Here is a 13,325-nt window from a genome sequence, read left to right as displayed (position 1 = left end):
TTATTATTATTTTGTGATTATTATTTTCCTGTCTTATTAAACTGTCTTTATCTCAACTCACGGGCTTCACTTTCCATTTCTCTCCCCCGTCCCAGAGAGGGAGGGGGGAGGGTGAGCGAACGGCTGCGTGGTGTTTAGCTGCCAGCCGGGTTAAACCACGACATTCTCCTAAGCTCAAACCACAACTCTGTTCAGCCAGGCCAGTCTAATTCCATGCCGGCTTGTCTTTGGGCACATGGGGACAGACCACTCCTGAGACATTAAGATTTCCTTCTTGAAGAGTGCCCAGCCTTCCTGGACTCCTCTGCCCTTCAGAATCACCTCCCAAGGGACTCAACCAGTGTCCTGAACAGCTCAAAGTCAGCCCTCTGGAAGTCCAAGACAGCGGTTTTATTGATCCCCTTCCTGACTTCGCCAAGAATAGAGAATTCCTCCATTTTGTGGTCACTCTGCCCAAGACAGCTCCCAACCACCACATCTTCCACCAGTCCTTCTCTCTTTGTGAACAGAAGTTTCAGCAGGGCACCTCCCCTGGTAGGTTCACTAACCGTCTGCTTCAGGAAGCCATCTTCCACACTCTCCAGAAACCTCCTAGACTGCTTTCTCTGGGCTGTGTTGTGCTTCCAGGATATGTCAGGGAAATTGAAGTCCCCCACAAGAACAAGCGCTGATGATTTCACAACTTCTGCCAACTGTCTATAGAATGCCTCATCCATCTCCTCATCCTGGTTTAGTGGTCTATAACAGAGGCTGATCTGCGGCATGCTGAGGATAACTTCAGTTATTTTTTAAGGTAAATTTTCAGAATTATATACTTTTTCTTAAAAGTTCAAAAAACAAGGCCACATTATTAGTCAAGAATGGAAGTTTAACTTCTAGTTATAATTTCTTCACTTCTCATTTGTGCAATTTAAATGTAATGTTATTTGTAAAAATTATAGCTTCGCTTACTCTACTGTTACTTCACACATCCATGTTTTTTATCATATGCCAGGGCAGAAAGACAAGCATCTAGGAATTAACAATATTTTTTCTCATTTCTACCTTTGTACTTCAGTAAATGACATGTTTTTGTTGCAAAACTATGTATTTCAGATTGAGCAAAAGGTTATTTTCCATTAATAAGTCAACACAAAAAGGCAAATCACCTTGGAAATAAATATATGTATGGCTATACAGCCATACATATTACATTGTTGGACTCGATGTTCTTGAGGTCTCTTCCAACCTAGAAATTCTGTGATTCTGTGTGTGATTATGATAGTAAGTTGTATATATCAATAATTTGAATTTGTAAATTTTGTTTTTCTACATGAATGACATAGAATAACTTTATTAGGGGATATTGTCCTGGTTTCAGCTAGGATAGAGTTAATTTTCTGCCTAGTAGCAGGAACGGTGCTGTGTTTTGGATTTAGGATGAGAATAATGTTGAACAGGCTGATGTTTTATTGTTGAAGAACAGTGCTTACACCAAGCCAAGGACTTTTCAGCTTCTCACACCACCCTGCCTGTGAGGAGACCGGGGATGCATGAGATGAGATGTCCCCCCTCGGGAGGGGACAGAACAAGGACAGCTGACCCTTTTTTTTTTTTTTCTCTATTCTCTCCCCCATCACACTGGGGGTGGTGGATTCACTGGGAGTGAATGGTTGGTTGTGTGGTGTTTAGCTGCCAGATAGGTTAAAACATAATTAATATGAGTTCTCTTTTGCAGTCATTTAAATGTTGTCTTTTTTTGTATATGTAAATTGCTCTGAAAAAAATTAATTGGAATGTTTCCTAGTGAACACATTGCAACAGCATGCACAAGTCCATGGTTACAAGGAAAGCTTTCTTTGTACCTATAGGCATTCTTTACTTTTAGTTCTTCCATGATCTTCACTTTTCAAAAGTGTTAGTGATGAATGAGGACAACGATGAATATTTTTTTCTAGGTTTTCTTAAAGAAGGTGAAGTGATTGCAATCTTGTCTAAGTTACTATGAATCCGTTGACCTTAGCTGGTTTTTATACTTCTTACAAATAGAGTTTGAGACCCTCAGAGCATTTACAATCAAAACACTTGTGAGATTTAGAAGTGCTTCTAATCTCATTTTACAAATAATAAAAGTAAGACACAAAAGTGAGATTGTTGTGTAGAACATGAAAGTTAGGTAAGTGGTCTTGAAAGTTTATATTTGAGTGATTCAGTCATGGACACAGTGGAAGACTATGGCAGAGTAAAAAATTAGTTGCAGAGTTTGAAAAATGGGCTAATGCCCTGACTGCTGAAGTACTTTTCTAAATAAAGATATTATATATACAGTACTAATACTTTGAAAGTTCAATTTCTTTTGAACACATTTCACATGCAGTATCAGCAAGCAATACCAGGGGACTTAAAAGTTTGCAAAGGAAATGAGTATCATGATGTTAAATATATAAATAAATTCATTGTGCTGAAGTCATGTTCCACTTGTATGAAGGTCAATCATGACAACATATCTTAAATAACCATCTAAATATTCATCTTTGTTTGTCAAACATACTTGTATAGTTACTTAAATACATACATTCATAAAGTACACTGGTCACTTAAGACATAGAACCACAGAATCATAGAATCATAGAGTGGCTTGGATTGGAAGGGACCTTAAAGACCTGACATGATTCAGAATTTCTTTCATAAATTTCATTTTCTTCCACTCAATTCCTGGTTTTGGAAAGAACAAGATCCCAATCTTGTTCTTTTTAGGAAGAGAATTATGAAGGGGTTTCTGACTATGTTAGTTTTAAGCAGGGAAAGAATATTCCTTGGATAATGTTTATGCTTTTATCACATGTCACAAAGGACAGGAATCATGTTTATAGTAGGCAGAAAGTAGGCAGAAAGCCATTCCTTGCTTAAAGCTTTTTATATAATCCAATTTACATATATGTGTTAAAATATTAAGTATGAAGTATTTAGGCCAGATTTAAATGCAGTAAAAGTAAAAAGATTTGCATAATATTGGGCACTGATGCCAGCTTTGAAATGCTATCATCATTTTTCACAATTGGAAGCACAGTACCTTTAGAAAGAATCGTTTAAGACCAAACCATGGTTTTGATAAAGCATTAGAATTTCCTGTCTAGAATAGCCCTTGGGCAGCTTTCAGAATAGTGAATTGCTATTCTAATCCACAATGGAACATTTTAATAAGTGTGATAAATGACTCACAAAGGGCTTGAGGTTTCAATGTCAGTAGAATTAGAATCAGGCAAAGGCTGGGTCTGGGTGATAGATGTAGAGGACTTTTGTGGTAAACAGTTTGCTATGTCAGGACAATACCAGCTTATTGAACTCTCAGAGTCTAAATTCCTGTCCATTTGTCACTTTGTTGCTGGCAGACATGGATGCACACAGAGCAATAGACTTACATTTTTTATAAGCTGATACATTTCTTTAACTCCTGGATCACTCTAAAAAAATGTTTAAAAATAAGAGAGAAAAAACAACAAAAAAAAAAGTAAACAAAGCCAGAAATACTTTATATTAAAATATAAAAAATATTGATAAACATTTTATGCCTGTAAAATGCAAAACAAAATAAAGCAATAGATGTGCAGCTAATACCCTCATTAAGCCACTTGGTATTTTACAGTAGTTTCAAACTTCTATGAAATGAGTCTGAGTCTTTTTGTTTGTTTCCTCGTGTTTTTGTTTGTTTGTTTTCCCAAGAGAAAACAATGAATTAAATGGTCACAATATTTTTTGGTTTTTAATTTAAAAACAATTTTTAAAACAAATTTAAACAAAACAATATTTTCTGTTGAAGAAGAATAAGAAATAAATTTTCTGAAGCTTTCCATCTAATGTTATATTGGAGGTAATAATATTAGGATTTCAATATTAGGATTTCAACAATATAAATGGCACTAGAATGAAAGACAAGAAGCTACTTACTCAATAATACAATTGTGTGAATGAATTTTACATGATTATATAATACATTGAGAGTAGATTCATCTCATGTAACTTTAGCTACCTAAAAATTTCTTATTGAGTGCAAATTTGTTGATCAGGTTCCCCCGTCATTATGGGGAAGAACAAGAAGTGCAGTTCACCTTATATTTCACACTTTCTCTAAAAGTGCCCATTCCTCTCTTTTCACTATACAGGAGGCCTATCTTGGACTTGATTGATAAATGCATAAAGATCAGTGAGATGAAGTCATATTAGGAGAAAATTTTCTGTTAGCATTGTATTCCTTGGTAAAAACATTATCTTTCTAGAGTAGAAGGCTAGTAAGCTAGTATATTTTTTCTTACCACAATGATGGAACTAGATGAATATTAAAATGTTTACTGACTCTAGTAGTGGTGATTTATTAAATTAATTAATCTTTCTCAAAACTAGTCTTGAAATACTTAGAATTGAATCCTGCAATATTTCATATTATTGTCCCACTTTTTTATTGTCTTACATAATGTATGGAAATTTAATGTAGACAGAGGATGTCAAGGGCAAGAAGAGCTTCTGCTTTTACATTAGTAACAAAAGATTAAACAAGGAACAATTTAGGCCTGTTTCTGAATGGGACAAATGATTTAACAACAGTGGTTGTAAGTAAGACTGAGGTACTCAGTGCTTTTTCTGCCAAAGTTTTCCCGTATGTTTCTGGGGCTTTTTGCCAGCACCTGTGACACCACATTACGTCCAGTTTCGAACTTCCCATATGGGGAAGATATTGATAAATTAGGATAAGTTTAAAGGAGGAACCCCAAGCTGACCAGGTACTGACAAAGCTACTTGCATTGTGATGAGACACTGAGGGAGTTGGGTTTGTTCAGCCAGAACAGAGAACTTTGGAGAGACCTAACATGAGCATCTATGGGGTGGTGTTTTGTACCAGGAAGTGCTGTTCTATTAAGATCCTAGTTAGAATGGTGCTCAAAGGTATCATTTAAAATAGCATTTAGTAGACTGATCCACTGATTTAGTCCGCTGATAAGGAAAGAAAAGCATAATCTGATAATTTCATGTCCTTTCAGATGCTGGGAATCCTGAGCACCATGCATACACTGTCCAAAGCAGATATTCCTTCTTTTGGGATGTTATAGGATTTTCTTACAAAGAAACAATCATATTAATCATTTCTATAGTCAACACAAAAATGATATGCAGAAAAAGTTTTCCCCTGTGAGGACAGCCAGGCCTTATGTTTTGATGTTTAAGAACTTAATGTGATCCTGCCTTCAGCAACTTGGTCTGACCTCAGAGGTAGCCCTTCTCTGACCACAGGTTGGACAAGAGACCTCTTGAGGCTCCTTTCAGTCAGAGTTTTTTGATAATATTTTGAACCTATTAAAACAGTTCTAATATGCATGATTCTTATTGAGTAACATTTTACCCATTTTTATGTTCACGCTTTGGAGAAAGTAAAATTTAAACCTGAGTAAATTCACATACAACGTATTCTTCTGAACACATTAAAAACAAACAAACAAACACAAACAAACAAAACAACAAGGCTGATAATTCTAATTTTGAGTTTCTCTTTCTAAATTGCATATATAGAAAATAATCTAATGACCAAGAAGCATTTGAGCTACCAAAATAGGAAAAATAGAAAAAAAAATCCAATGGAAATGGAAGATATTTATAAAATATTCATAGGAGTTTCTCTTCATCTCAAAAATAAAAATAAAAATCTATATAATTTTACTTGTGAGTTGAAAGATACTTGATATGAGATAGAAGAATTTTAATTAACATTTTGGACACCTTTTCAATAGACTTGATAGAAATGCAAATGTGAATTTGAACTTATTAAATAGCATATGCTTTTTTGTGTGCCAAAACAAACTTCTGATACATAATTTTCACATCATACATACACAAATTTAGATATAGACATATATTTTTATTTTTTCACTTACCAGCTTATTACTAAAATTAATAAAACATTGTCAGAGAAGTAGTTTGACACATATACAAAACTTAGTGTCAATAATTGAGACTATTTTAACAAAATCATAAGGATCATTATAATAAAAGAAAAATATAACAATTGCATTTAATTTGAAATATTCAAATGCTTTTCATCAATTAGTAGAACAGATACTTATGAGACTTTTTTTTTTCTGAAGAGCGTCTTTTAATTGCAATTCTTTTCCCATATTTTTTTGTTTTTCTTTTTTATGTTTTTCATACTTTTTATCTTCTTTTCCTGTCTTTTTTTTTTTTTTTTTTTGTGATATATATATATATATTTATATTTATTTATTTATTTATTTTCTTCACCTTAGCCATGCTGGTGATGCTTACACTTTATCTTTCATTGCCTGATTTGGCTCCAATAGGATTTTTCTCCTTCTAAATATGAGGGGAAGAGAACAGGTGAGTTATGCTGTTGTTATATATACCAGTTTATTTCTGGTACTGTATTCATGCTTTATTTAGTCTAGTTTTAGATGTCTGAAATAAATAGAATAGCTCTTCACAGACAGTCATAGATAGTATAAATGCAATAAATTTCATATTTGGAATGTTTTTTCAAATATTCAGACTAATTCCTTCCCCATTTTTAATTCCTTTTTTTTTTTTTTCTTTCACTTCTGTGAAGTATTTTTAGAATAGGCAATTACAGAAAAGCAAAGGAGATTATTCAGAAGACACACACTTTCATTATGCTGATTACTCAGATCCAGTTTGATTCTTCCTGAAGTAAACTAATGTTAAAGTAAACCTTGTTTATGTCATGCAAATGTCATTTTGATAAATAAGGTTGCATAAATTCTGAAAATTCTGAAATACAAAAAATGGTCTTATATCCTTATTAAAATGATTCAGTTAAAAACACCCTTTTTGGTGGGTTATAGAAGAAGCAGAACAGAGTAAATACGTGTAGTGTGAAGATATAATTAAAGGATAAATATACATGTCCTGCTTTCTTCATAGCCTCAAGATCAACCACAATACTAAATAAGAATTTCTGAATCTGGAAATGTGCATGTTCCATTTTAGAAATTTTAGAATATATGAATAATATAATAAGAATGTGGTTGCATTGTCTATTTCTGTGATTTCTCAAATATGGATGTGCGGGAGTAGAGGCTGGAGGATATAGCACATGATAATGCAGTGCTTAGTGGTACAGTAAGAATAACAGTTCTTTTAATCCGTGTGGGCATCAGAATATAATCAACACCTGCTTTTGCCTCTCTCTTTTGTTTGCTATGTACGCTTTCATCACTAGCATTAAGAAGCCCAAAGTCATTAAATGGAAAGAGTAAATGTAAATCTGCAAACACATCTGTAAGACACCTGGGAAAATAGTTTCTTGGCAGTATCCTCATCCTAACTCAGAGTTCCAGTGGCACATTTCAGGCCATGATATTAATTGTGCTAATGCCACTCCACTGTGACTGACACATGCATAGGATACATGTATCATGTGCCAATAAAATATGTTTTGTGTCCCAAAAATATCATTAGGACTTTCCTATCTGATCAGTTAGCTTGGATTTTTTTTTTGTTTTTCATAGGAGGAGGGTAGTATTTATTTTAAATGTCAGCTCACGCAATAATTTCAGCTAAATGTGTTTCACCTAGATCTGCTTATCTGCACCTGAAGTCCTGACATTCATTTATTACATGACTGAAGAGATGTGATCTTAAGATTTTAAAGCTGTTCTGATTTTTAAATGTCTGTTTACGACTGATTTGTTTCAAGGTACAGACTTCTTCTGGAAGTCCTCTGCCCTTGATGAACAAACAGATTAGTGATAAAAATACAAATTCTCAGTAGGGTTTTCAATATTTCGTTATATTTCCCACTATTTACCTAAGAATTTTACTAAATAGGATTTTCTTGCATAAGAAATGACAAATAGGTCCTATCTTTTGTCCAAGTGTGCCAGGTGTTTGTTACAGCCTCTTAGAAACTGCACTTTTCAAAATAACAATAATTTAGATTACTGAATATCTGAATAACTGAATATCTGAATAACTGAATATCACTGAATATCTGAATAATATTAGAAGATATTTGTATATTTATGAAAAATATTTAGATTACTATCACTGAAGAAGTTCAAAACCTACAAAATTCAGAATCTTAACTTTTGGCCATGTCACTGAGAATTACAGTATTGCTGTCAAATATTTGACTTTATATTAGTCAAAAACTTATTTATTTATTTATTTATTTATTTTTATAACACTGAGTGTTCTTTAAGAACAATGCTAGTATATTCTCCTTATGATAAAAACAACCATTTCTAATATAGTACAGGCAGATTCAAGGAAAAAAGAGTAAAATGGTCTTTCAGTTTTGGCTTCCTACAACTGCAGACAACTTATTGGTTAGAAATTATTATTAATAACTTAGGGGAATTAGAGAGTGCACAAAAAATGTGGGCAGAAGGCAATGGATTTCACACCTGCAGTGCATTGATGATTTATTCAGTACAACTCTTCTTTGGAAAGGTGTAATAAAAAGAAACCTTACTTCTACTGTTTACGTGGCTTATTGGGTTTATTTTTATGCATGCAGAAAATGAGTTTATATTACTCCCATGGTATGTGAGATGAATTGACAGTAATTTAAATTATATGTCACGTTTATAATGGTCAGAATGAAGAGGAACAAAAATTAATAGAAAACATAAAAACAGTATTAGCCATTCCTTGAGTTTTAAATATTACCTCAATTCTGGTATTTGTTTCTGGTATTTCTGCTGTTCTTCTGGACAAGGACTTAATTAGCGTGAGATTTTACCCCAAGAGATGTTGGTACCTTCCTGAATTGTTTAGGGTATTGCCATGCAACAACAAGAACAAAAGATAAAAATGAAAATTGGGGGGCTTGGAACTAGATAATCTTCAAAGTCCCTTCCAACCCAAACCATTCTATGATTCTAAGTCATTAAAGAGTTTAAGATGTTGTATTCATCAGACATTCCACCCGTCCCCACCTTTTTTTTTTTTTAATTCCCCCACTGATTTTTGCCATCCCCACGAGATGACAATGCAATATGGTGAAAGAACTATGAAGGGAAGGAAAAAAATCAGGCTGGCTACAAAAGCATTACGTCTTTGAGTATTTGTCTCTGAAGTAAAGTTCTCCCTTAAGCAGGCTGTGTTCTTAAGAGTATGTTCTTACCTCATACTCTGTATACTCCAGTGTACTCTGTTCATCACTCTCTGAGGAAACAATACTTCTGAAGTATTGTTTAAATGAATGTTATAACTCCAAGTTACAACATGGAAGGACAGTATCAGAGTAGTGAAAGAAATATATATCATTCTATGCAAAGTAGGAACCTGAACTGCTTCTTAAGGCAATATTTGGACTTTTTAGGAATCACCTTCATCCATGCCAAGTTTGGGCAAACACCATGATGCTAGAGGATTCTACTATCAAACATTTTTGATAGTATCAAAATAATTCTACTGTATTATTTATCATTAAGACTTAGATGTTCATTTTCTTGACCTTAACTGTGTCTGTTTAGGACTTTGTACCTTCAGGTCAGAGCTTTTGTATTTTATATAATATACACCCATGTGTATAATGAGTAATTATAAATAAAACATTTTATTTATGTACTTTTTTTTTTTCATTTTTATTATCACAGACATGGACAATTGTCTATGCCAAAACAGATGTGGTGTAATTAAAAAGTGAAGATTTCCATCAATTAATAATCAGTCTCTCTAACTTTCAATGTACTGTGTCCCTGTAAATTATAGAAAGCAGGGATCTCATCTTTTGCCAGACTAAATTTAGAAGCAATAATTAGGATTTCTTGCTTTCAGCATGTGTATAATCTGTCCACTCAAAATAAAGTAAAATAAAATTAAATAAAATAAATTAAAATAAATAAAATAATAAAATAAATAAATAAAATAAAATAGAAAACATATAACGAGTGCATGCAACTCCACATCATCAAGAAGGCCTTTAAATAGCTTTCACTCTATTACATGCAAGTGCACTGAGTACCTGAAGGATTATACTTTACAGGCGGTCATGGTTTGTAATTTATTAAAGAAAGGATTATGTTTTTTTTTTTTTTTATTTTTCAAGTTCAAAATCTAAAATAAAAATTCAGTAGCCATCTATTTGGTCATATAAGTTTAAGAGGACACCTTTTATTAAAAAATGTTAATTGTCCTTTAATCCCCAGGGAAAAAAAAATAAAAAAGAATCTACAGAAGAGCATATAGCAACTGTTAATTCAGCATGTTCTTACTGCTGATATGATTCTAACCCAGGAGAATATTAAATGAAATCATGAAGTAATGGAAAGGATGAGCATGCTAAAAGGCAGAAACCAAGAGAGACTGATGATGCAATTACCCTGCTTCTAGGCTGTGTATTACTGATGTGATAAGGGTCTGAATAGTTCAATGGGAAGGAGGAAGAAGCTAACATTAATTTTCAATTTTAAGTAGGTTTTCTTTGTGTTAGTAAAATACAATGCATCTCAACGATTAGAATGCCAAAATAAATAAATAATGTTTTACATTGTGTCATGCTATTTGCAAACAAAAATTTTAAAAGAGAAGTATTCAAATACCATTTGATGAGAATAGAGAAATCTAAAGGATGGAAGTTTAATACCACCAATATAATAAATACTAACCGTATATTGTAAATATATTAATAATATTAAAATTTAAATAATAAATAATAATAACAACAATCCTGTACTGAATATTTATAGAAGCAGTAGGTTAGTAAAGCTCCCTCCAAATCCTTCCATTGTTCTTCAAAGACAAAATTCACATTTAAAACATGCCTTGCTCTCTAAGTATGCTTGACTTGAATACTTGTTGTAACTGTTAGACTGACCATTCACTTGTTGTGTGTTATAATTTGTAAAACTGAAGCGTCTTTTAGACCTCAGACAGAATATTCAGGGTTGGATGATGAGTGAAACTGATGTAATTGCACTGATATTTTTCCTGATTTATTTCACTAGAACTGAGTGCTAAGTCAAGATTGCAGTTCTTGCTACAGAGTAAACTAGGCCCTGTGTCATATAAGGCTTTTGCAGTCATTGTAAAAAAGTTAGGAGAATCAGAATCAGTAATGTTTTACATGAAAAGCTATATTATACTATAAGAAGCTACATTCTATATTTCTATTTATAGAAACATAAACCTCAAAGAACTTCATCAGTACTCAGTATTTTCTTACAGTAAAATTTGGAGAATTCTACATTATTTTATGCAATGTACCATAATAGGTTGAGTGTTTCTTTCTAAAGTAGATGTTATCATAGCTTGGTTTATTAATGCATCAGTCTCTGTGTGTGTGTATATATATATATACACACACACCTACACACACGTAAACATGCATTTTTCCAGTATTTCCAGTAATCTTCTAGTAAAATATATGATATAGTACATATCACGAACATTTATTGACAAGGTTTTTTGATGGTCTGGAAATTCACCTCAAAACACAGAAGAGATTTTCTGTCTTACAAGAGAGTCAAGACTGAAGGCTCTGAAGACCGTCATGATCAGCTGTTTTTTGTTCCGGGGTTTACTAGTTAGTATAACAGTTTTCCTGATCCCTATATGATTTCTGTTTTCTTACAGTCGTTGCATTTATTAGGAAGTAATTTTGCCTACTGGGAAAACACAATATATAATATTGTATACTACTGCAATTTAATACTGCAATATTGAGCAAGAATATAAAATGCAAGAGACATCTTAACCTTTCATGCTTATGTACTTTACTCTCAAGTAGATTTACAGTTTTAATTGAATGAAGATTATTACCTTCTGATACCTCCTTGGCAGTCTAGAACTGAGTTTGGTGTGATTCTAGGTTCGATATCTATTTACACTTACATCTCCAAAGCTTCCCATGCATGATAAAGACACATTAGGCACCATGGAGGTGTACATGAAATGCTGTCTGTACTGCACTTGGATATACTACACAGATGACTTAAGTTTTCATCAGCAGCCATTATTGAGACCACTCTTTCACAGACAGTGAAAATACTCACCCAGGTTGACACTCTTCCTCATAAATATCTTAAGCTGATCAGTTGAGCTTAGTTCTTTTAAGTTGTGCCTGAAAAGCATATGAATTATATAGAAATATCTAGCTGTTTTGAAGTCATGCTGACAGTCTGTATTATGACTGTACATAATCCTTGGATTGAGAGAATTGAGGACCTGCTCATTTTCTTTAAAATAAAGCAGAAGTGGACAAAGTTACTCAATTACTCATACAGGAAAATATAACAGAATATGGTTAACTACTTTACTTAATTACTTACATTGGTGTCCTGGAGAACCAGTTTTCCATGTTACATTTATATTAATTCATGCCTGGGTTTCACTGAAGGGCAAACTGAATATTTTCCTCACTAAGGAACAGTGAACAAGGGTGAGATGGTGAGACTATCACTTCATCTGGATTCCTCCACTTTGCTTATTGTCTAGGATGAAGAAAGGACTGATAAATTCTTACTCTTGAAAGCCTTTTGAAGATCTCAGTTCCTCACCAGAGAATGTACTCATCTCTGCAGTTTGATCATTGTCAGAATTACCAGCAGTGATCACTGAATACAAAAAGATATTTTCATTGTATAAAGAGCAAAAAGGAGGATGATAATTTTGCCAGTTTGGGGGATTTACCCAGAACCTTTCAGTGTGATCCCAATTTAAATTTTGAAACAGAAAAATGGAGTGAGATGCCTCTATTAGAGGAGTCCATTGTTGAGGCAGGGAGTGTTTTGGGATAATTCTGTTACCTTCCTTTTGGATGATGGTTTAGGCAAAAATAGTCTTTTACAAAGTATCTTTTTCCAAATACCACACCTTTGGAATATGAGCAAGACTCCATCCTGTACAAATAGAAACAAGAACAAAAGGAAATCCCTGAGATAACTTCTAAAGATGGTAGCTGAAGCGCCAACAGAGTTGGCAACACAACTATGTGCCATAAGCATCTACTCTCTTACTGCTGTTACAAGGTCTTGCCTTTCATTAAATCATTTTGTGTGTTTTTCTGACTGTCTTCTGCTCCTTTACTGTCTCAATATTGTACATGAACCTCATTATGATCAAACATACTAATATCAAATTCAAATATTTCCTTTATTTGGAATGAATAAACTAATAAGGAAAACTATTTATAGTCTCAAACAATGCCATTTAATGCATGACAGAGACTGACATGCCTATCCGTTTTGGATAATTCTTCTGAATAAATTTCTAGTTTGATCTCAAGCATTCATATCTTTTCTTTTAAAAGACATTTAGTTATATGAACTCAGAGGAGGAATGGAATTGAGATCAACCAGAAAATATCACCATGACAC

This window comes from Anas acuta, chromosome 4, assembly GCF_963932015.1.
Source record: "Anas acuta chromosome 4, bAnaAcu1.1, whole genome shotgun sequence".
In the NCBI taxonomy this organism is placed as follows: domain Eukaryota; kingdom Metazoa; phylum Chordata; class Aves; order Anseriformes; family Anatidae; genus Anas; species Anas acuta.
This window is presented reverse-complemented; position numbering follows the sequence as displayed.